Here is a 23950-nt window from a genome sequence, read left to right as displayed (position 1 = left end):
TGGGCAACATGGCAAAACCTCATCTCTACAAAAAAAAAAAAAGAAACCAAACCAAAAAAAAAAGTAGCTAGGCATGGTGGCACGTGCCTACAGTCCCAGCACCCTGGGACGCTGAGTGGGGAGGATCACCTGAGCCTGGGAGTTCGACGTTGCAATGAGCTAAGATCATGCCATTGTACTCCAGCCTGAGTGTCAGAGTGAGACCCTGTCTCAAAAAAAGGGGGGTGGGGCAGGCGCAGTGGCTCACACTTGTAATCTCAGAGCTTTGGGAGGCTGAGGCAGGCGGCAGATCACTTGAGGTCAGGAGTTCGGGACCAGACTGGCCAACATGGTGAAACCCCATTTCTACTAAAAATACAAAAATTAGGCCAGGTGCGGTGTCTCACATCTGTAATCTCAGCACTTTGAGAGGCCGAGGCAGGTGGATCACGAGGTCAGGAGTTCAAGACCAGCCTGGCCAAGATGGTGAAACCCTATCTCTACTAAAAATACAAAAATTAGCTGGGTGTGGTGGCTCCCACCTATAGTCCCAGCTACTGGGGAGGCTGAAGCAGGAGAATCGCTTGAACCCAGGAGGTGGAGGTTGCAGTGAGCCGAGATCGCGCCACGGCACTCCAGCCTGTGTGACAGAGTGAGACTCCATCTCAAAAAAAAAAAAAAAAAAAAAAAACAAATCTCAAGGACATACCACGTTATACCCGTTAGAGTGGTGTTATCAAAAAGACAAGACATCACAAGCATTGGTGAGGATGTGGAGAAAAGGGAACCCTTTTGCTCTGTTGGTGAAAATGGAAATTGTGATAGCCATTATGGGAAATGGCAAGGAGGTTTCTCCCTCAAGAAGTTAAAACTAGAATTACCATATGATCCGGCAATCTCACTTCTGGGAATATATCCAAAGAAAAATGAAATCAGGAGGCTGGAGTGAGGGCAGAGAGGAGGGACAGGCGTGGGAGGGAATGGAAGGCTATTACTCTGTGTGCAGGATTGCTGCTAGAACAGGAACAAAAAATGAGTCATCTGCGAGATCGTCGAGAGACAGAGCCTTGAGATGTCACTGGGCCTGGGAAGACCAAGCTATGAGAAGGGTTGGAGAGAAAAGGAGGGGTGCAATGTTGTACTCCCCTGTAAGGAGGATGGCATTTGTGTCCAAATATGTGGGTCACAGTGTGGCTTTGCTGTGCTGATGTATAAATATACCAGGCTGACTGTAACATGGACCTTGACTCTTTTTTTTTTCTCTTTCAGACAGAGACTTGCTTTTGTTGCCCAGGCTGGAGTGCAGTGGCACCTTCTTGGCTCACTGCAACCTCCACCTCCCGGGTTCAAGCGATTCTCCTGTCTTAGCCTCCCGTGCCCGGCCTAATTTTTGTATTTTTAGTAGAAATGGGGTTTCACCATGTTGGCCAGGCTGGTCCCAAACTCCTGACCTCCTTAGCTGGGATTACAGGCACCTGCCACCATGCCCAGCTGATTTTTGTATTTTTAGTAGAGACGGGGTTTCACCATGTTGGCCAGGCTGGTTTTTTTGTTTGTTTGTTTGTTTGTTTTTTGAGATGGAGTCTCACTCTGTCACCCAGGCTAGAGTGCCTTGGTGCGGTCTCGGCTCACTGCAAGCTCCGCCTCCCGGGTTCACGCCATTCTCCTGCCTCAGCCTCCCGAGTAGCTGGGACTACAGGTGCCCGCCACCACGCCCGGCTCATTTTTTGTATTTTTTAGTAGAGACGGGGTTTCACCGTGTTAGCTAGGATAGTCTCGATCTCCTGACCTCATGATGTGCCCGCCTCGGCCTCCCAAAGTGCTGGGGTTACAGGCATGAGCCACCACTCCCGGCCTTTTTTTTTTTTTAGGCAGAGTCTCGCTGTGTCGTCAGGCTGGAGTGCAGTGGCGCGATCTTGGCTCACTACAACCTCCGCCTCCCGGGTTCAAGCAATTCTCCTGCCTCAGCCTCCTGAGTAGCTGGGACTACAGGCGCGTGCCACCATGCCCAGCTAATTTTTTTGTATTTTTAGGAGAGACGGGGTTTAACCATGTTGGCCAGGATGGTCTCAATCTCTTGACCCCGTGATCCACCTGCCTCAGCCTCCCAAAGTGCTCAGATTATAGGCATGAGCCACCGCACTTGGCCGCAGGCTGGTCTTGAATGCCTGACCTCAGGTGATCTGCCCACCTCGGCCTCCGAAGTGCTGGGATTACAGGTGTGAGCCACCGTGCCCGGCCTGACTACTTTTTAAAATTTTTGGTAGAGACAGGGTCTCCCTATGTTGCCCAGGCTGGTCTCAAGCTCATAGGCTCAAATGGTCCACCCACCTTGGCCTCCCAAAGTGCTGGGATTCCAGACATAAGTCACCATACCTCTGTCTCTTTTTTGTCTCTCTCTCTCTGTCCCTTTTTTGTCTCTGTCTCTTTTTTGGATTCGCTCTCTCTTTCTTTCTCTCTCTCCCTCCCGCCTGCCCCTGCTGCCTCCCTGTCTCTCTTCCTGCCTCGGTTGTCCCTGGCCATCTCCCTGGTGATCGGTGAGTCTGCACCTGTCTGGTTCTTTTCCTGTCTGTCTCTCTGCCTGTTTCTCTCTCCCACCCCCCAAACGTCTTCTCTCTCATTTCCCTGTCTTCCTCCTCCTTGCCTGGTCGTTAGTCTCTATCTCTGTCTCCACCCCATTTTAGCTCTCAGGCTGTCTCTGGCTCTGTCTCTCCCTCTCCTCTCTGTCCCTTGTTCCCTTCCTGCCTCCAACCGACCTGTATGTGAATCTCTGCTGTGTCCCTCCCCTCTGGCCTTGGTCTGTGTCTGCAGGGCCCTCCCTCCCCGCTCCCCATCCCTATCCCTGCCAGGAGGAGGAAAACGCAGCCCTGCCGAGCGAGCAATGCCCCCCTCCTTGGTTACCAGGGCGCTGGATGGGGGACAGCATGCGGCTCATTACCCTAATGGCTGGTGAGGCCACCCAGCCTCCCAGGAAATGGGCCACTTAAGCGTGTTCCAGCTGATGGCAGAGGCTGCTTCTCCCCTTGTACTCGGCAGGGAGAGGGGACCAAGGGGGAGAGGAGGGGAGAAAGGGGGAGGAAAGGAGAGGAGGAGAGGGAACGGAGGACTGCAAGGCTGGTGGGGACTCATCTCCACTTACGAGCTCTTCAGGCCTGGGTGTGTCCTGGGAACATGCGCCAGGCTGGCTGGGGGCTGGGGGAGGCTGGGCCCCAGGGGCTTCTTCTAAATGCACATGTACCTGCCACTCAGAGTCACCCCAGGGCCACACACACTGAAAATCACAGACACCCCCTACGGCTCAGACAGCCCCTGAGCTCTCTCCTGTCCCCCTAGGTCCCCTGGACACAGCCCTGCAGGGTCACACAGGCATGTGCCAGAGCCACACACACACACACACACGCACGTGGCCGTGGAGCATGACTGTCTCTCTGGAGGACGCCCAAGGCCACGTGCAACAGCCTCGGGACAGGATTCGGAGCACAGAGACCCGACACACCCCAGCCACAAGCTCGGCTGAGCACTTTCAGATGGTCACGGGTTCACACACACACAGACACACACGCAGGGTTACAAGTACAACCACACAGGGGACACAAACATACCTCCACATGCCCACGAACATGCCCACACATGCACACCAATGTAGCCACGAAACACAGTCACAGAAGCGCAGATCATGACATACACTCCCACTCCCACACACGGTCAGGCTGGAACAGTTGTAACGCCAGAACATTCCAGCAAACTGGGCTTCACACACAACACAGAGGCACTCAGAGGCCGGGCGCGGTGGCTCACGCCTGTCATCCTAGCCCTTTGGGAGGCCAAGGCAGGCAAATTGCTTGAGCCCAGGAGTTCAAGGTTGCAGTGAGCTATGATTGTGCCACTGCACTCCAGCCTGGGCAACAGAGCAAGACCCGTCACAAAAATAAAAAATAAAAGATACACTCTTGGTGTGAGTATATGTGATTTATATGATAGACAATAGATACATATTACTATACATTATAGAATACTCTAGCTAATACTCTACATATGTACTATATATAATATAAAACAAATGGAATATATTTTTGACCAGCCTGGCCAACATGGCAAAACCCCATCTCTACTAACAATACAAAAATTAGCCGGGCATGGTGGTGGGCGTCTGTAATCACAGCTACTCTGGAGGCTGAGGCAGTAGAATCACTTGAACCCGGGAGCTGGAGGTTGCAGTGAGCTGAGATCATGCCACTGCACATGATCTGGGGGATAGAGTGAGATTCTATCTCCAAAAAAATAAGAAGAATAATAAAAATAATAATAAATAAATAAAACACATTATTTTCTTTTCCTTTTAAATTTTATTTACTTATTTATTTATTTTTAAGACAGAGTCTCACTCTGTCGCCCAAGCTGGAGTGCAATGGCATGGTCTTGGCTCACTGCAACCTCCACCTCCCGGGTTCAAGCGATTCACCTGCCTCAGCCTCCCGAGTGGCTGGAACTACAGGTGCTCGCCACCACACCCGGCTAATTTTTGTATTTTTAGTAGAGACGGGGTTTCACCATGTTGGCCAGGCTGGTCTCAAACTCGTGCCCTGCCCACCTCGGCCTCTCAAAGTGTTGGTATTGCAGGCATGAGCCACTGTGACCGGCCAATTTTTTGATGTTTTGTAAAGACAGGATTTTGCCACATTACCCAGGCTCTACAATGCAATTCTGACATTAACCGCCTGGGGTTATAACAGACTCAAGTTATGGGCACAGTCCCTAACAAGGCTGTCCTCGTCACCAGGAGCAATGGCTCACGCCTGTAATCCCAGGACTTTGGGAGGCCGAGGCAGGAGGACTGAACCCAGGAATTTGAGACCAGCCTGGGCAATGTAGCAAAACTCCACCTCTAAAAAAAATACAAAAATTAGCTGTGTGTGGTGCTGTGCACCTGCAGTCCCAGGTACTTGGGAGGTTGAGGCAGGAGGATCACTTGATCCTGGGAGGTTGAGGCTGCAGTGAGCCATGATTGCATCACTACACTGCAGCTTGGGCAACAGAGTGAGACCCTGTCTCGGAAAGAATTTTTTTAATTAAAAACACAAGTCAGGCCTGGCACGGTGGCTCACGCCTGTAATCCCAGCACTTTGGGAGGCCAAGGCGGGCGGATCACTAGGTCAGGAGATCGAGACCATCCTGGCTAACATGGTGAAATCCCGTCTCTACTAAAAATACAAAAAATTAGCCAAGCATAGTGGTGGGCGCCTCTAGTCCCAGCTACTCAGGAGGCTGAGGCAGGAGAATCGCTTGAACCTGGGAGGCGGAGGTTGCAGTGAGCCGAGATCGCGCCACTGCACTCTAGCCTGGGTGACAGAGTGAGACTCCATCTCAAAAACAAAAAACAAATAAGCAAAAAACCCCACAAGTCAGAGGCCAGGCACAGTGGCTCACGCCTGCAATCCTAGCGCTTTGGGAGGCTGAGGAGTGAAGATACCTTGAGCTCAGGAGTTCAAGACCACCCTGGGCAACATAGTGAGACCCCATCTCTGCAAAAAATTAAAAAAAAAATTAGCCAGCGATGATAGCATGCAGCTGTAGTCCCAGCTCCTCAGGAGTGTGAGGCAGGAGGATCTCTTGAGGCCAGGAGGTCAAGACTACAGTGAGTTATGATCTCACCACTTCACTCCAGCCTGGGCAACAGAGTGAGATCATGTCTCTAAAAAAACATTTAAAAAGTAAGAAAACAAGTCAGAAACAGCCAAACAAAGAGACACATAGGACAAAGGCTGGGAGGGTCCCCAAAAGAGCTTCCATGTCTTTTTTTTTTTTTTTTTTTTTTTTGAGGTGGAGTCTCTCTCTGTTGCCCAGGCTGGAGTGCAGTGGTGTGATTTTGACTCACAGCGTTCCACCTCACAGGTTCAAGTGATTCTCCTGCCTCAGCCTCCAGAGCTTGGACTACAGTTGCCCGCCACCACACCCAGCTAATTTTTGTATTTTTAGTAGAGATGGGGTTTCACCATGTTGGCCAGGCTGGTCTCGAACACCTGAGCTCAAGTGATCCTCCCACCTCAGCCTCCCAGTGTGCTGGGATTATAGGTGTGAGCCACCGTGCCCGGACCCATGTCCTCTTCTTGCGGCATTAGAGTGTGTCTCCTCTCTTGGAAGAACATCAATATGTTCACCAATCAGGAAGCTCCACCAAGCTTTGGGGTCCAAAGGTTTTATTTGTTTGTTTGTTTGTTTGTGAGGAAGTCTCACTCTGTCACCCAGGCTGGAGTGCAGTGGCACAATATCGGCTCACTGCAACCTCCCCCTCCCAGTTTCAAGCGATTCTCGTGCCTCAGGCTCCTGAGTAGCTGGGATTGCAGGTGCATGCCACCACGCCCGGCTAATTTTTGTATTTGTAGTAGAAATGGGGTTTCACCATGATGGCTAGCTTGGTCTCGAACTCCTGACCTCAAGTGATCCGCCTGCCTCGGCCTCCCAAAGTGCTGGGATTACATGCATGAGCCACCGTGCCCAGCATGCCCAGATAATTTTTAAACTTTTAGTAGAGACTGGCCGGGCGCAGTGGCTCACACCTGTAATCCCAGCACTTTAGGAGGCTGAAGCGGGCAGATCGCGAGGTCGGGAGATCGAGACCATCCTGGCTAACACGGTGAAACCCCATCTCTACTAAAAATAGAAAAAATTAGCCAGGCGTGCTGGCGGGCGCCTGTAATCCCAGCTACTCGGGAGGCTGAGGCAGGAGAATGGCATGAACCCGGGAGGTGGAGCTTGCAGTGAGCCGAGATGGCGCCACTGCACTCCAGCCTGGGCAACAAAGTGAGACTCCGTCTCAAAAAAAAAAAAAATAAATAAATAAACTTTTAGTAGAGTTTGGTGTCTCACTTTGTTGCCCAGGCTGATCTCGAACTCCTGACCTCAAGTGATCTGCCTGCCTCGGCCTCCCAAAGTGCTGGGATTACAGGCATGAGCCACCTCACCTGGCCCAGAAAAGGACTCTGCTACAAATATGTAATCCCAGTATCATCACCACCTCTGCAGTAATCCTCTAATAGTATGGAATAGCCTGACAGGGCCCACAGACATTTTTATAAAATTGGTTCATTCATTCAAATCAGGACTCAAACATCCCACACACAGTGATGCAACACACTTTTCTTATCTTTTCTTTTTCTAATCTAAAAGAATTTTCAACAAAAGGTTACCAGTGGGGAGTGGAATTATGAATGGCTGCTATTTTCTTGTGATTGTCAATGGTAAGGATGACAGTTAAAATTTTGTTTTAAAAATGTTAAATGGGCCAGGCAAGGTGGCTCATGCCCATAATCCCAATGTTTTGAGAGGTGAGGCAGGAGGATTGCTTGAGGCCAGGAGTTAGAGATCAGCCTGGGCAACAAAGTGAGACACCAAACTCTACTAAAACTTTATTTATTTATTTATTTATTTATTTATTTTTTTTTTTTTTGAGACGGAGTCTCACTTTGTTGCCCAGGCTGGAGTGCAGTGGCGCCATCTCGGTTCACTGCAAGCTCCACTTCCTGGGTTCATGCCATTCTCCTGCCTCAGCCTCCCGAGTAGCTGGGATTACAGGCGCCCGCCAGCACTCCTGGCTAATTTTTTCTATTTTTAGTAGAGTTGCGTTTCACCGTGTTAGCCAGGATGGTCTCGATCTCCCGACCTCGCGATCTGCCTGCTTCAGCCTCCTAAAGTGCTGGGATTACAGGTGTGAGCCACTGCGCCCGGCCAGTCTCTACTAAAAGTTTAAAAATTATCTGGGCATGCTGGGCACGGTGGCTCATGCATGTAATCCCAGCACTTTGGGAGGCCGAGGCAGGTGGATCACTTGAGGTCAGGAGTTCGAGACCAGACTGGCCCACATTGTGAAACCCTGTCATCTGTACTAAAAATACAAAAATTAGCCAAGTGTGGTGGCAGTGGCAGGTGCCTGTAATTGCAGCTACTCGGGAGGCTGAGGCAGGAGAATCGCTTGAACCCAGGAGGTGGAGGTCACAATGAGCCAAGATCACACCACTGCACACCAGCCTGGAGACAGAGTGGGACTCCATCTCAAACAAAAAAGAAAGAAAGAAAGAACAAGAAAGGGAGGAGGTCTAGAGGTGGGGCTCACAGAGGAGGGGGAGTTCCTTGGAAGACGGGGAGCGGGGGTTAGATTAGAGAGGAGATGGGGAAGGGAGGGTGCCTGGGGATTGGAGACTCTCTGTGGTGAGGCCTTAGGCAATCCTGGAGGGCTTCCAAGAGGTGTGGCTGGCCTTCCCTCAGGATGCTACTGGAAGTGGCCCCGTGAGCAGTGGCTAACAGACGGACAGAACAGCTGATGCTTGTTGACCAAGGAACACCAGCCAAGGGCCACGGGAGAGGTAGGAGGAGTGCTTGCTGGGTGGGTCCCACTGTCTCTTCTCCTGGGGGGCCCCTCTTGCTCTTCCAGGGCAACCCCATCTTTCTAATCAGGCATGGGGGGCAAGGGGCAGTGTGAGGAGGAAGAATAGGACCCCACCCCCTTCAATATTTGGGGGGTCCACGATGCCCCCACAGCCTGTCTCTCCACACAGATTTCTGTGGACCTGGGCACCCCTCGCTGGCACCTCCCTACCCTGGTTCATGTGGTCCCCCTCCCCCCTCTTCTCCCACCTCCTGTCCCAGCCCACTGGGCCCCCTGCTATCTTTAATTGGCCTTCGTGGAGCTGAATTCATTGAGACTCTGACAGCTCTTTAGGGTGGTGGGGAGGGGGTGGTCAGGCCGCAGCTTCCCTGCCTCCCTGCCTGGCTAATTCGGGGGCTCTATTGTCAAGAGGCACCCCCCCATCCCCCTCTCCACTCCCCTCCGCCGTTGGATTGCTTCCACAGACAATGCCGAGCGCTCGTCGTCCTGAAGGGCCAGCGGCTGTAATTTCGTCTAATTCAGCCCAGGAGACAGCAATTACAGCTAATAAACGGACCCCTAATCAGCTATGTCTCCCACCCCCACCCCTGCCACCCAGCTCTCCTCTCCTCTGGGGAGCCCTCCCTTCCCCCAGCTAGGGGAAGGAAGGAAAGAATAGAACAGCTCTGCCCTCAGAGTATCAGTTTTGCCTTCTAGGAAATGGGCATAGCATTGAACCCTGACAGGGGATTGCATGCCCAGCTGCACCATGGTGGCATCTGCAAATCAGACTACTGCCCCTGTTTTAACTGGAGACACCTCTAGCCTCACCCCTTCCTTGGCTATCCCCTCCCTGTCATTCTCTCTCTTTTTTTTTTCTTTTCTTCTTTTTTTTTAGAGACAGGGTCTTGCTCTGTTCCCAGGCTGCAGTGCAGTGGTGCGATCAAAGCTCACTGCAGCCTCGACCTCCTGGGATCAAGTGATCGTCCTGCCTCAGCCTCCCAAGTGGCTAGGACCACAGGTATGTGCCACCATGCCTGTCTCATTTTGTTATTATTTGTAGAGCACCGGGCCTTGCTATGTTGCCCAGGCTGGTCTCATACTCCTGGGCTCAAGCCATCCTCCCGCCTCAGCCTCCCAAGTAGCTGGGACCACAAGCGGATGCCACTATGCCAGTGAATTTTTTGGAGAGATTGGTCTCACTGTGATGCCAGGCTGATCTTAACTCCTGGGCTCTAGACATCCTCCTGCCTTGGCCTCCCAAAGTGCTGGAGCTATAAGTGTAAGCCACCATGCCTAGCCGATGGTGTGTGTATATATATATATATGTGTATATATATGTATATGTATATATATGTGTATATATATGTATATGTGTGTGTATATATATATATATATATATATATATATATATTTTTTTTTTTTTTTTTTTTTGAGATGGAGTCTCGCTTTGTTGCCCAGGCTGGATTGCAATGGAGCAATCTCGGCTCACTGCAACCTCTGCTTCCCAGGTTCAAGCCATTCTCCTGTCTCAGCCTCACAAGTAGCTGGGACTACAGGCGTGTGCCACCACGCCTGGCTAAATTTTGTATTTTTAGTAGAGACAGGGTTTCACCATGTTGGCCAGGCTGGTCTCAAACTCCTGACCTCAAGCGATCCACCCACCTTGGCCTCCCAAAGTGCTGGGATTACAGGCGTGAGCCACCACACCTGGCCTTAATGGTTTATATTTTTAAAACTTATTTTAGAGACAGAGTCTTACTCTGTTGCCCGGGGTGGAGTACAGTGGCACAAACACAGCTCACTGCAGCCACAACCTCCTGGGCTCAAAGGATCCTCCTGCCTTGGCCTCCCAAAGGGGGACGGCGGAACGAGGCTGGTCTGTTCCAGACTGGGTACCAGAAAGGAGTTCCACCTATAGGAATGTGGGGAGAGCTAAGGGAAACCAACCACAGGGGTGCAGCCTGCAAGGCCAGCAACACAGGGATGCCTCACCACCCATGGTGGGTCATAGGGGCTAGGGGCCGCTGGAGGGGAGCTGAGGGCCAGGCCAGGCTCTCGCCCCCTTGGCAGTGTGGACATTTAGGGCTGGGCCATCCTCTGGGGTGGGGGCTGCCCTGGACAGTGCAGGATGCTGAGCAGCATCCCTGGACTCCACACACTCCATGCCAGGGGCACCCACCACAAATGTCCCCAGACATGGCCAAGTGTCCCCTGTGGGGGGACAGAATCACCCCCAGGTGAAACTCACTGGTATTAAGTGATAATGTGGACACAGGACACAGCCCTCATAGAGAAACAGGTTTGTGTTTTGACCCTGCCCCTATATGAGTGATTTGGGGCAAATTTCAGTGATTGGGGCATGTGTCTCTGCTCCCAGCTACTCAGGAGATTGAAACATGAAGATCACTTGAGCCCAGGAGTTCCAGGCTACCGTGAGCCACGATCACACCACTGCACTCCATTCTGGGCGACAGAGCAAGACCGTGTGTATAAAAAGAAAAAGAAAAACCCAAACAAACAAACAATAATATTAATCACACCTCATAGGGTGGTTGCCGAGGATTAAATTCTTTTTTCTTTTTTTTTTTTTTTGAGATGGAGTCTCACTCTGTTGCCCGGGCGGTAGTGCAGTGGCACCATCTCGGCTCACTGCAAGCTCCACCTCCCGGTTTCACGCCATTCTCCTGCCTCAGCCTCCCGAGTAGCTGGGACTACAGGTGCCCACCACCACACCTGGCTAAATTTTTTTGTATGTTTAGTAGAGTCGGGGTTTTGCTGTGTTAGCCAGGATGGTCTCGATCTCCTGACCTCATGATCCACCCACCTCAGCCTCCCAAAGTGCTGGGATTACAGGCGTGAGCCACCGCGCCCGGCCAGATTAAATTCTTTAGTGCTTGGGGGGCTTTGAGAAATGTTATCTGCTGTTAAGGTTGTAGTTGTTATAGTACCATGTATGATAGATTTAAACACCCCCAAATGGCAGTAATCTTAGGGGACCGTGTTAGCAGGGGCTGCAGACAACAGGCATCGTTTCATAAATCAATGAAAATTACAAAGATGTAGTACAATGAGGGCTTCCCGGGTACTTCAAATCTCCCTGGCCGATCCATCGAAGAATTGCCACTGTGGCATTGAGAATAAATGGGATTATTGTAGCTATGATGCGGAGGGAATAAATATTTAATTTTTTTTTTTTTTTTTCTTCTGAGACAGAGTTTCACTCTTGTTGCCCAGGCTGGAGTGCAATGCCGCAATCTCGGCTCACCGCAACCTCTGCCTCCCGAGTTCAAGCGATTCTCCTGCCTCAGCCTCCGGAGCAGCGGGGATTACAGGCATGTGTCACCAGGCCTGGCTAATTTTGTATTTTTAGTAGAGATGGAATTTCTCCATGTTGGTCAGGCTAGTCTTGAACTCTCAACCTCGGGTGATCCGCCCGCCATGGCCTTCCAAAGTGCTGGGATTACAGGCGTGAGCCACCTTGCCCGGCTCATTTAATTTAAAAGTATTTTTTTTTTCAAAGGCAAACATTCCACTCAGTTGAAATACTACTGTTGAAGAGGCCAGGGAGGGGGAGAAGTGAGTGAGATGGTTTCTGGAATCGCTCTCTCTTTCTCTCTATTTCTCTCACTCCCTCTCTCCTCCCTTTCATTCTCTTTCTCTCTCTGTTTCTTTCTCTCTTTGTTTCTTTTTTTTTTTTTTTTTTTTTTGAGACAAGGTTTCGCTCTGTCACCCATGCTGGAGTGCAGTGGTGTGATCTTGGCTCACTGCAACCTCCACCTCCCAGGTTCAAGCTATTCTCCTACCTCAGCCTCCTGAGTAGCTGGGACTACAGGCGTGCGCTACCACGTCCAGCTAATTTTTGTATTTTTAGTAGATATGGGGTTTCACCATGTTGACCAGGCTGGTCTTGAACTCCTGGCCTCAGGTGATCTGCCTGCCTCAGCCTCCCAAAGTGCTGGGATTACAGGTGTGAGCCACCATGACCGGCACCCAGCCCCCTACTTTATTTTTTTGAGACAGGGTCTCACTCTACCACCCAGGCTGGAGTGCAGTAGTGGTGCAATCCTAGCTCACTGCAGCCTCAGCCTCCTGGACTTAAGCGGTCCTTCCACCTCAGCCTCCTGAGTAACTGGGACTACAGGTACATGCCACGATGACTGGCTAATTTTTGTATTTTTGGTAGTGACAGGGTCTTACCCTGTTGCCCAGGCTGGTCTTAAACTCCTGGCCTCAAGCGATCTTCCCTCCTCAGCCTCCCAAAGTACTAGGATTACACGTGTGAGCCACTGTGCCTGGCCCCGTGACCCTTTTAAGGTCCAGGCTGGTTCTTCTACTGGCTGGTTCAATTCAATGGTCTTTTATTATATCTTATTTTATTTTTAATTACTTTGATTACCTTGAAATTCATCTGTGTTGAATGCAGTCTCATCATGCACCATGGACTTTGGAGCCTGACCACCTGGCTTTGAATCCCAGTTCTGCTACTCATGATCTGGGTGACCTTGGTTGAGTTACTTAACCTCTCTGTTGCTCCCTGAGCAGGTTAAATTAACCTCCCTGTCCCTCTGTCTTCTCACCCATTAAAAGGGCAATGATGATTCTGGATAGCACCTGCATAATGGGGTTGTTGGGGGAACTAAATGAGTTTAAAGTGTAACCATTCTTTTCTTTTCTTTTCTTTTCTTTCTTTCTTTCTCTCTCTCTTTCTTTCTTTTCTTTCTTCCTTTCTTTCTTTCTCTTTCTCTCTCTCTCCCTTTCTCTTTCTTTCTCTTTCCCTTTTTTCTCTTTCCCTTTCTCTTTCTTTCCCTTTCTCTCTTTCTTTCCTTTTCTCTCTTTCCCTTTCTCTCTCTTTCTTTCTCTTTCTCTCTTTCCCTTTCTCTCTCTTTCTTTCTTTCTCTTTCTCTCTCTCTTTCTTTTCCTTTCTCTCTCTTTCTCTCTCCCTCTCTTTCTTTCCTTCTGTGGGATCTAACTCTGTTGCCCAGGCTGGGATGCAGTGATTCAATTATAGCTCATTTTCAGCCTCAAACTCCCAGGCTCAATCAATCCTCCCACCTCAGCCTCCTGTGTAGTGGGGACTATAGACACTCACCACCATGCCCAGCTAAGGTTTTTTTTGTTTTGTCTTGTTTTGTTTTGTTTTTGCTAAGACGGGGGTCTCACTATGTTATCCAGGCTGGTCTTGAACTCCTGGGCTCAAGTGATCCTCCCATCTCAGCCTCCCAAAGTACTGAGAATACAGATGTAAGCCACTGTACCTAGGCAAAAAGTGACATTTTCTTAGAACAATTTTCAATACAGATTTCCGCTATTCCATGCAAAGTTATTCTTGAACACAAACATTTGTATGAAATGTTTCCTGGCTGGAAACATTGAATCCCTATGTACTTTCCTTCTTTTTTGAGATGGAGTCTCGCTCTCGTCGCCCAGGCTGGAGTGCAGTGGCACGATCTCGGCTCACTGTAACCTCGGCCTCCCAGGTTCAAGTGATTCTCCTGCCTCAGCCTCCCAAGTAGCTGGGATTACAGGCATGCACAATCACACCCAGCTAATTTTGTAATTTAATAGATACGGGGTTTCGCCATGTTAGCCAGGCTGGTCTTGAACTCCTGACTTCAAGCGATCCACCCGCCTCAGCCTCCCAAAGTGCTAGGATTACAGGCATGAGCCACCGCACCCAGGCCCTAGGTACCTTCCTTCTTTTATTCCTTTTTCCTCTTCTCTGCAGCCCTTGCTGAAGTTTCCTGGTGTGATCGGACACCAGGTAGGACAGGCCACCAACCATGCCTGCTGCGAAGGCCTGCCTGGGGACAGGAATTTGTCTGCAAATACAAGGGTGTCTACTGAGGGAGGGAAGTGTCTGAATTTGAGATGCTGAGGTCTGGGGCCGGGAGTGGAGATGGAGAGGATGGGACGGGGGTGGTTACGGGGGTAGGGGTGGAGAGATGCCGAGTGAGGCCAGCTGTGCTTCTGCTGACACCTAGTGGAAAGATTGAACTATTGTTCCTTTCAAGCGAGCCGTCTCTGTGAAGTAGCCACCTCTGAAACATCCACCTGACTTCAGGCAGGCAAATAGGCACTGAGGGGTGCAACTTGCCAGGAGTCGCACAGCATGTTGGCTGCCCTGAGAGAGCTTCAAGGACCCAAGAAACCATTTTATTTTATTTTTATATTTTTATTTGTTTATTTTTTGAGACGGAGTCTCGTTCTGTCGCCCAGGCTGGAGTACGGTGGCGCAATCTCAGCTCACTGCAAGCTTCGCCTCCTGGGTTCGCGCCATTCTCCTGCCTCAGCCTCCCGAGTAGCTGGGACTACAGGCGCGGCCACCACAGCCGGCTAATTTTTTGTATTTTTAGTAGAGACGGGGTTTCACCGTGTTAGTCAGGATAGTCTCGATCTCCTGACTTCGTGATCCGCCTGCCTCGGCCACCCAAAGTGCTGGGATTACAGGCGTGAGCCACCGCGCCGGGCTGATTTATTTTATTTTGAGGCAGAGTCTCACGCTATCCCCCAGGCTGGAGTGCAATGGCGCGATCTCGGCTCACTGCAACCTCCGCCTCCCTGGTTCAAGCGATTCTCATGCCTCAGCTTCCCAAGTAGCTGGGATTACAGGCGCGCGCCACCACGCCTGACTAATTGGCGTATTTTTGGTAGAGGAGGGGGTTTTACCACGTTGGCCAGGTGGGTTTCAAATTCCTCACCTCAAGTGATCCGCCCACCTTGGCTTCCCAAAGTGCTGGGATTACAGGCATGAGCCACCGCGCCCGGCCCCAAGAAAAAGTTTTAAAGGAGTGTTTGGTTTGTTTGTTTGGTTGGTTGGGTTTTGGCAGATTAACGAGTTCTCAGGCCTTGATGGGGCTTCTGGGGGAGGTAACATGTTCTCCCAGGTTCGCCCCCTCCACCAGGAAGTCCACCTGTATTACTTCACTACCATCTCCAAACCCCAGGCCTTTTCTCTCCTTTGGCCGGCTGTGCATTTGTTCATAATTTCAACAAATGTTTACTGAGACTTAGTGACACAATAGGAAACAAAATGGACTAAAATAAATAACAAAAAATACTGCTAGTGAAGCTCATAGCCTGGCTAGGGAAATGGAGGCGAAATTAGCAAACAGATCTACAAATGTGATTATTTCAGAGACTAAAAAGCCATTGGGAGGACATCTTTATTTTTATTTTTTTGAGAGAGAGTCTTGCTCTGTCACCCAGGCCGGAGTGCAGTGGCATGATCTCAGCTCACTGAAACCTCCCCCTCCCAGGTTCAAGAGATTCTCCTGCCTCAGCCTCCCAAGTAGCTGGGATTATAGGCATGCACCACCATGCCTGGCCAATTTTTGTATTTTTTTTTTTTTTTTTTTTTTTTTTTTTTTTTGTAGAGGCAGGGTTTCAGTGTGTTGGTTAGGCTGGTCTTGAACTCCAGGCCTCAAGCTATCTGCCACCCTCAGCCTCCCAAAGTACTGGGACTGCAGGCGTGAACCACTGCGCCGCCCTGGAAGGACATGTATAAATGATAGGTACCAAGTTTGTGAGTTCCAAGGTCAGGTAGGACAGGCTACCACTTAGCCAGGCTCAGGCAGGAAAGGCCCTCTGAGGAGGTAATCTTGGAACCAAGGTTTGAAGGAAGAGAGGGAGTGAGCCTTGGAAATACCTGGGTCCACCAGAGGGCACAGCCCATGCAAAGGCCCTGCGGCAGGACTTCACCTGGTGTGTTGGAGGAACAGCGAGGAGGAGCAGAGTGAGCAATGGGGAGAAAGGGAAGAGGAGAGGGCAGGGAGGGGATGGGGCAGGTCATGCCAGACCTGTTGAGACATGGGGAGGCCTTGGGCTTTGACCCTGAGAGAGGTGGGAGCCATGGAGGGTTGTGAGCAGAGGAGGGATAGGAAGTGACTCAGGTGCTCAAAAGCACCCTCTGGTGGCTGCTGGTGGGGAGACAGCCTGTGGGGGGTGAGGGCAGGAACTGGGGTCCAGGTAGGGGTGACTGTGTTGGCTCAGGTGAGCTGTGCTGGAGGCTGGACCAGGGAACAGGCACTGAGTGGGAAAGCAGTGATTAGATTCTAGGTGCATTTTTGTTTTTTTTGAGACGGAGTTTCACTCTTGTTGCCCAGTCTGGAGTGCAATGGCGTGATCTTGGCTCACCGCAACCTCTGCCTCCTCGGATCAATCAGTTCTCCTGTGTCGGCCTCCCGAGTAGCTGGGATTACAGGCACATGCCACCATGGCCAGCTATGTATTTTTAGTAGAGACAGGGTTTCTCCATGTAGGTCAGGCTGGTCTCGAACTCCTGACCTCAGGTGATCTGCCCGCCTGGGCCTCCCACAGTGCTGGGATTACAGGCGTGAGCCACCACGCCCGGCCTATCTGGGTGCATTTTGAAAGCAGTGTTAATCAAATTTACTGAGTGATTGGATATGGGTGGGAGAGTAGGGGCCCAGGGTGACTCCCAGGTTCTGGTTGAGTCCCTGGAAGGACGGACCTGCCCTCAGCCTAGGTGGTGGACATGGGAGGAATGGTTTGGGGGTCCAGTTGGGCCCAATGTGACTGCGTTGAATGTGAGACCCCATGAGCCCCCCATGTGGAGACATCAGGGGCTGCTGAACAGAGTCTGGACTTCAAGGGAGACTCAGGCTGGAGACGGGACTGTAGGCGATGCTGGCTGTAGGCGGGGTTTGGAGCCCGCTGGGGGGGGGTGTGGGTGGAGGAGGGAGGAGGCTGGAGGACTCAGCCCTTGGCCAGCAATGGAGAGAAGGGAAGACTGAAGGATGTCCCAGACAGGTTGGAGGGAAGTGCATGGTCTGAGGACAGAGCTCCCCGGAGCAGGAGGGATCCGGTGGGTCAGATGCCATGGAGAGGACGGGGACGGAGAGACTGACCTTGGAACCGGATGCAGGAGGGTCATCAGTGAGAAGAGTTTCTGGGGAGTGGTGGATGCGGGAGTCTGACTGTGTTGAAGCTCAAGAAAGAGCGACCGTGTAATTTATAGTCAAAATCAGGACCCTTTTTTTTTTTGAGATGGAGTCTCACTCTGCCACCCAGGCTGGAGTGCAATGGCGCGATCTCGGCTCACTGCAACTTCTGCCTCCCGGGTTCAAGAGATTCTCCAGCCTCAGCCTCCTAAGTAGCCGGGATTACAGGCACACACCACCATGCCGGGCTAATTTTTATATTTTTGTAGAGATGGGTTTTTGCCGTGTTGGCCAGGCAGGTCTCCAACTCCAGACCTCAGATGATCCGCCCACCTCGGCCTCCCAAAGTGCTGGGGTTACAGGCGTGAGCCGCTGCGCCTGGTCAATCAACACACTTTTGTGCAAGAAAGGGGGCACTGAGGGGGTGGGGGCATAAACTGGGACCGTCCTAGCCAAAGCCAGGTGTATAGTCACCTTAGCTCAAAATAGAATTGGAGGCTGGGTGCAGTGGCTCATGCCTGTAATCCCAGCACTTTGGGAGGCCGTGGCCAGTGGATCACCTGAGGTCATGAATTCGAGATCCGCCTGGCCAACATGGCGAAAACCCATCTCTACTAAAAATACAAAAATTAGCCGGGCATGGTGGCACGCCTGGAATCCCAGCTACTCGGGAAGCTGAGGCACCAGAATTGATTAAACACAGGAGGCGGAGGTTACAGTGAGCCACGATCACCCCATTGCACTCCAGCCTGGGGGACAGAGCGAGACTGTCTCAAAACAAAACAAAAAGATAATTGGAGAAGAGAAAGTGGAACTGGAGAATGAGGACATCTCATTAGATTCAGTGGGTTTTGCTCTAAGCAGAAACAGACACGTAAATGGGCAACATTATGATAAATTGTAGCAACCAGGATTTCGTGGCAGCTTAGTTAACAGGGAAGCATTAGAAGTCTGACAATAGGGGATTGGTTAATTAGTTGCAATTCATCAAACAATGGCTAATCCCTCTCTTGTGTCCCACTCCCCGAAAAGGTAAGTCAGAATTCTAACCCCCGAGTATCTAAGAACATGACCCTATTTGGAGATAGGGTCTTCACAAAGGCAATGAAGTTAAAATGAGATCATTAGGGTGGGCTGTAGTCTAATATCATGGGTGTCCTTATAAAAAGGGAACATGGGCTCGGCGCGGTGGATCACGCCTGTAATCCCAGCACTTTAGGAGGCCAAGGCGTGTGGATCACCTGAGGTCAGGAGTTCGACACCAGCCTGGCCAACGTGGTGAAACCCTGTCTCTACTAAGAATACAAAAATTAACTGGGCGTGGTGGCGGGTGCCTGTAATCCCAGCTACTCTGGAGGCTGAGGCAGGAGAATAGCTTGAACCCGGGTAGTGGAGGTTGTAGTGAACAGAGATCGTGCCATTGCACTGCAGCCTCGGGGACAAGAGTGAGACTCCATCTAAAAAAAAATACACACAAAAAAGCCACTGGCTGGGCACGGTGGCTCACGCCTAGTAATCCCGGCACTTTGGGAGGTGGAGGCGGGCGGATCACGAGGTCAGGAGATCGAGACCATCCTGGCTAACACGGTGAAACCCCGTCTCTACTAAAAATACAAAAAATTAGCCAGGTGTGGTGGTGGGCACCTGTAGTCCCAGCTACTCAGGAGGCTGAGGCAGGAGAATGGCATGAACCTGGGAGGCGGAGCTTGCAGTGAGCCGAGATGGCGCCACTGCACTCCAGCCTGGGCAACAGAGCGAGACTCCGTCTCTGTCTCAAAAAAATGAAATAAAAAAATAAAATAATAAAATAAAAAAAGCCAGAAAAGCACAATTATCATAGTGAGTTGTGTGTGTGTGTGTGTGTGTGTGTGTGTGTTTGACAAGGTCTCACTCTACCACTCAGGCTGGAGTGTTTGTCATGATCATGGCTCACTGTAGCCTTGACCTCCTGGGCTCAAGCAATCCTCCCACCTCAGCCTCCCAAGTAGCTGGAACTATAGGTGCACACAACCACACCCAGCTAGTTTTTATATTTTTTGTAGAGATGGGGTTTTGCTATGTTGCCCTTGCTAGAATACAGTCTTTTTTTTTTTTTTTTTTTTTTTTTGAGACAGAGGTCTTGCTTGTTGCCCAGGCTGGAGTGCAGTGGCGAGATGTCAGCTCACTGCAAGCTCCGCCTCCTGCATTCAAGCTATTCTCCTGCCTGAGCCTTCCGAGTAGCCAGGATTACAGGCGTGTGCCACCACCCCCGGCTAATTTTGTATTTTTAGTAGAGATGGGTTTTAGCCATGTTGGCCAGGCTGGTCTCGAACTCCTGACCTCAGTGATCCGCCCGCCTTGGCCTCCCAAAATGCTGGGATTACAGGCGTGAGCCACCTCGCCCCGCCTAGAATACATTCTTAATGTTGTGAGTTTTAATATATCTACTTTTAATGTTTCAATATGGTTTCAACAGCATTCTGAGAGAAATAACCATTAAAATACGTAAAATCAGGACAGGGATAGTGGCTCAGCCTTGTAATCCTAGCACTTTGGGAAGCCAAGTCGGGAGGATTACTCGGGCGCAGGAGTTTGAGACCAGCTTGGGAGAGATAGCGAGACCCCATCTCTACTAAAAATTTTTTTAAAAATTAGCCAGGCATAGTGGCACCCACCTGTGGTCTCATCTACATGGGAGGCTTGCGGTGGGAGGATCCCTTGATCCCAGGAGGTCGAGGCTGCAGTGAGCTGTGATTGCACCACCGCACTCCAGCCTGGGTGACAGTGAGACCCTGTCTCAAAAACACCCCCAAACCCCTCAAAACACATAAAAACAGGCACAGAGAGGTACACATTTTAGACTCCAATAGAATTTGGCAAATCTCTACGAAAACTTGCCTCAATGGAAACTTTTGACAATTTGTTCATGATGGAGTTATTTACCAGTAATTAATTATTTTATTTTTATTTGTTTAAATTTATTTATTTATTTATTTATTTATTTATTTATTTATTTATTTTGAGACAGAGTCTCGCTGTCGCCCGGGCTGGAGTGCAGTGGCGCGATCTCCACTCAGTGCAAGCTCTGCCTCCCAGGTTCATGCCATTCTCCTGCCTCAGCCTCCCGAGTAGCTGGGACTACAGGCGCCCACCACCACACCCGGCTAATTTTTTTGTATTTTGAGTACAGACGGGGTTTCACCATGTTAGCCAGGATGGTCTCGATCTCCTGACCTCGTGATCCGCCCTCCTCAGCCTCCCAAAGTGCTGGGATTACAGGCGTGAGCCACCGCGCCCGGCTAATTTTTAAAAGAATATTATGGTCGGGCGCAGTGGCTCACGCCTGTAATCCCAGCACTTTGGGAGGCAGAGGCGGGCGTATCACTTGAGCTCGGAAGTTCAAGACCAGCCTGGCCAACATGGTGGAATCCCATCTCTACGAAAAATACAAAAATTAGCCTGGCATAGTGGCTCATGTTTGTAATCCCAGCTACTAGGGAGGCTGAGGCAGGAGAATAGCTTGAACCTGGGAGGTGGAGGTTGCAGTAAGTCAAGATTGTGCCACTGTACTCCAGCGACAACAGAGAGAGAAAAAAAGATGTATTGAAATATTATTTATCTTGATTATTGAGTTTTTTGGCACCACCTTAATTTTTGCACCTGGTGCCAGTGCCTTACAATGCTTTAGTCTCCTCACCCTAATCCCAGCCCCGCAGGAGTGAGGGTGTGCAGAATTTTACAGCAGTCTGATTCTAAATTCTTGCCATCATCTTCCCACCTCTTCTACTGTCTCTTTGAGAAAATAAAGAGGCCTGGCGTGGTGGCACACGCCTGTAATCCCAGCACTCTGGGAGACTCAGGCGGGCGGATCTCTTGAGGTCAGGAGTTCAAGACCAGCCATGACCAATATGGCGAAACTCCATCTTTAGTAAAAATACAAAATATAGTCAGGCGTGGTGGCGGGTGCCTGTAATCCCCGCTACTTGGGAGGCTGAGGCAGGAGAATCGCTTGAATCCGGGTGGCGGAGGTTGTAGTGAGCTGAGATTGCGCTACTACATTCTAGCCTGGGCAACAGGAGCAAAACTCCATCGGAAGGTAAACACATACACACACAGTTTTTCTTTTCAGAAAGCTCTTTTACAGTGTAGTTGGGGTCGGGCGCGGTGGCTCATGCCTGTAATCCCAGTACTTTGGGAGGCTGCAGGCGGGCGAATCACGTTGAGGTCAGGAGCTGGAAAGCAGCCTGGGCAACATAGTGCAGGCCCTCTAGTCTCTACAAAAAATACAAAAGTTAGCTGGGAGTGGTTGCACACGCCTGTAGTCCCAGCTATAAGGCACCGTCTCTACAAACGCATTTTTAAAAATTTAGCCAGGCGTGGTGGTCCACACCTGTGGTCCAAGCTACCCAGGAGGCTAAGGTGGGAGGATCGCTTGAGCCCAGGAGGTGGAGGCTGCAGGGAGGGATGATCGTACCACTGCACTCGAGCCTAGGCGACAGAACGAGACTCTCTCTAAAAAATACAAAAAACAAAACACACAAAAAAGTAGTTTGATCGAAAGCAAAATGGTGAATATCTGCAGAAACTAATGTGATATCAAGTATAGATTGATATCTATGAGATGAAAAGCTTTATTTGACCCCGGATGGGTTTGTGGGCCGTTTGACTTGCATTGTTTTAATGGAAGGTGGATTTATGATAAAGTGATAAACGTGTGTGGGTGGGTGGGTGTGTTGGAAAGGGTGTTTATTGGATTTCTTTTTGTCTTCCTTATTTTCCTTCTTTCGGTCTCTACTGTATCAAATACAATAACAGATATTCAGGAAGAGCGGATATTGCCTTAGCTGACTGTAGCCAGTGTTTCTTTGGTGGGACAACGCAACTATCACTGCAACATTATCTCTATAGGAGAATTTAAAGAACTATGACGCCTACCGGTTTCCGTAGTGTAGCGGTTATCACGTTCGCCTCACACGCGAAAGGTCTCCGGTTCGATCCCGGGCGGAAACAACTCAGCTGTTTTTCCTAATCGGAGAGTAATATACTATTTGAAATTCACCCAAAGAACGATTCTAGTCCCATTCTTTCTCTTTCGCCTTCCTCCTGCCTTTTAGACATTTTTATGGGATTAAAAAAAATTTTCCGTGATTGATGGCTCACGCCTGTAATCCCAGCACTTTGAAAGGCCGAAGAGGGCGGATCACCTGAAGTCAGAGTTCGAGACCAGCCTGGCCAAAATGGTGAACCGCCCCCCCTCCCCCACCCCGCCCCACCCCGCCCCGCCCCACCCCGCCCCGCCCCACCCCACCCCACCCCACCCCATCTCTACTAAAAATACAAAAATTAGCTGGGCGTGGTGGCGTGCGCTTGTAATCACAGCTACTTGGGAGGCTGAGGCAGGAGAATCATTTGAACCTGGGAGGTGGTGGTTGCAGTGAGCGGAGATCACGCCACTGCACTCCAGCCTGGGGGACCGAGCGAGACTCCGTCTCAAAACTAAGATGAAAATTTCAAACTCGCAAAAGTAACATCGCATGCGTTGGCCGGGAATCGAACCCGGGTCAACTGCTTGGAAGGCAGCTATGCTAACCACTATACCACCAACGCATTCGTAGGTAGCATCCTCTCCGGATATCCTTAATAGTGGGGGATCATGGGTTTGACTGAGTGATACCAAGTCACAGGGGGGTGTCTCTCCCTAACCCACCGGAAGATGTCGTTCATGGGGCGTTACGCACCTTAGGCCGCCGCGCCGCGGGCTCCCCCCCAAGCGCCGCGGACGCCTTGGTACGTGCCTGGTGGTGTCCAATCCCAGGCCGCCGCCTGGGTCGCTCAACTTCCGGGTCAAAGGTGCCTGAGCCGGCGGGTCCCCTGTGTCCGCCGCGGCTGTCGTCCCCCGCTCCTGCCACTTCCGGGGTCGCAGTCCCGGGCATGGAGCCGCGACCGTGAGGCGCCGCTGGACCCGGGACGACCTGCCCAGCCCGGCCGCCGCCCCACGTCCCGGTGAGCAGCGCCCGCGCGCCTCGTCCCGCCCCGGCCGCGACCCTGAACCCGCCATTGACCGGCCCCGCCTCGGCCCTGACCCTGCCCTCGCCATCGCCTGGCCTCCCCGCACTCCGGCGCCTCCATGCACCCGTCTGTGGGTCCCTCCGGCCCCCTGCCTCGTTTCCTCTCCGCCCCAGGCCCTCCTCCACCTTCTTTCCCTCCCCGATTCCTGCGCTGGCCAGGCCACCTCCCAGTTTCTCCCCTTCCCTGATGGGCTTCCCCACCCATCCCGTTGCTGCCCAGGCCACCAGGCTCTGACCCCTTCCGGAGGTGGCCGCACCCAAGAACGCCCTCGTAGCTGCAGACCTTGACACCCTCTCCCCTTTCGTGCAGGCTCTGGAGGTCCCGATCTCCTCCCTCTCCCCATGCAAATGCTGTATATGCCTCCCTCGACCTGCATCCTGTCCTCACTCCTTTACCACTTCCTCCAACCTTCGCCCCGAGGCTTGGTCTCCCCGATCCAGTCCTGATCCTCAACCCTACTTGATCCCTCTATTAAGGGTATCCAGAGACTCTTTTTCCTGCCGAGGCGTTGGTGGTGTAGTGGTTAGCATAGCTGTCTTCCAAGGGTCCAGCCCACAGGGTTCAGCCCCCTTCTCTCAGCCTCCCTTCTCAGGCCTGTCCAACCGCCTACCTTCTTCCCACACAGCCTTAGGCCAGCCCTGACACTTCCCTGTTCACG

General features: G+C 51.2%; 1 protein-coding gene, 1 long non-coding RNA gene and 2 other non-coding genes across 7 annotated transcripts in view; 2 read left to right on the top strand and 2 right to left on the bottom strand.

Moving 5' to 3' along the window:
• Positions 1-21613: 21613 nt before the first annotated feature.
• Positions 21614-23094, bottom strand: LOC134809060 (uncharacterized). The gene is made up of 3 exons (XR_010153675.1): positions 22962-23094; positions 22159-22248; positions 21614-21735 (listed from the first exon to the last, which is right to left on the bottom strand). It is a non-coding gene; the product is annotated as an uncharacterized LOC134809060 (long non-coding RNA).
• Positions 22161-22233, top strand: TRNAV-CAC (transfer RNA valine (anticodon CAC)). Its single transcript has one exon. It is a non-coding gene; the product is annotated as a tRNA-Val (tRNA).
• Positions 22759-22830, bottom strand: TRNAG-UCC (transfer RNA glycine (anticodon UCC)). Its single transcript has one exon. It is a non-coding gene; the product is annotated as a tRNA-Gly (tRNA).
• Positions 22947-23950, top strand: part of DPP9 (dipeptidyl peptidase 9) — a 50382-nt gene continuing 49378 nt past the window's right edge. For 3 of the 4 annotated variants that reach the window (XR_010153674.1, XR_010153671.1, XM_063801026.1), the window contains exon 1: positions 23058-23226. The gene's annotated coding sequence lies outside the window, so the exon portion shown is untranslated. Of the gene's footprint in view, positions 23227-23950 lie in introns of all 4 variants that reach the window. The other variant, XM_009434411.5, reaches the window with a different exon arrangement.

Source organism: Pan troglodytes, chromosome 20, assembly GCF_028858775.2.
Source record: "Pan troglodytes isolate AG18354 chromosome 20, NHGRI_mPanTro3-v2.0_pri, whole genome shotgun sequence".
NCBI lineage: Eukaryota > Metazoa > Chordata > Mammalia > Primates > Hominidae > Pan > Pan troglodytes.
The sequence above is the reverse complement of the archived record's forward strand: the minus strand, read 5'-3'. Positions and strand labels throughout refer to the sequence as shown.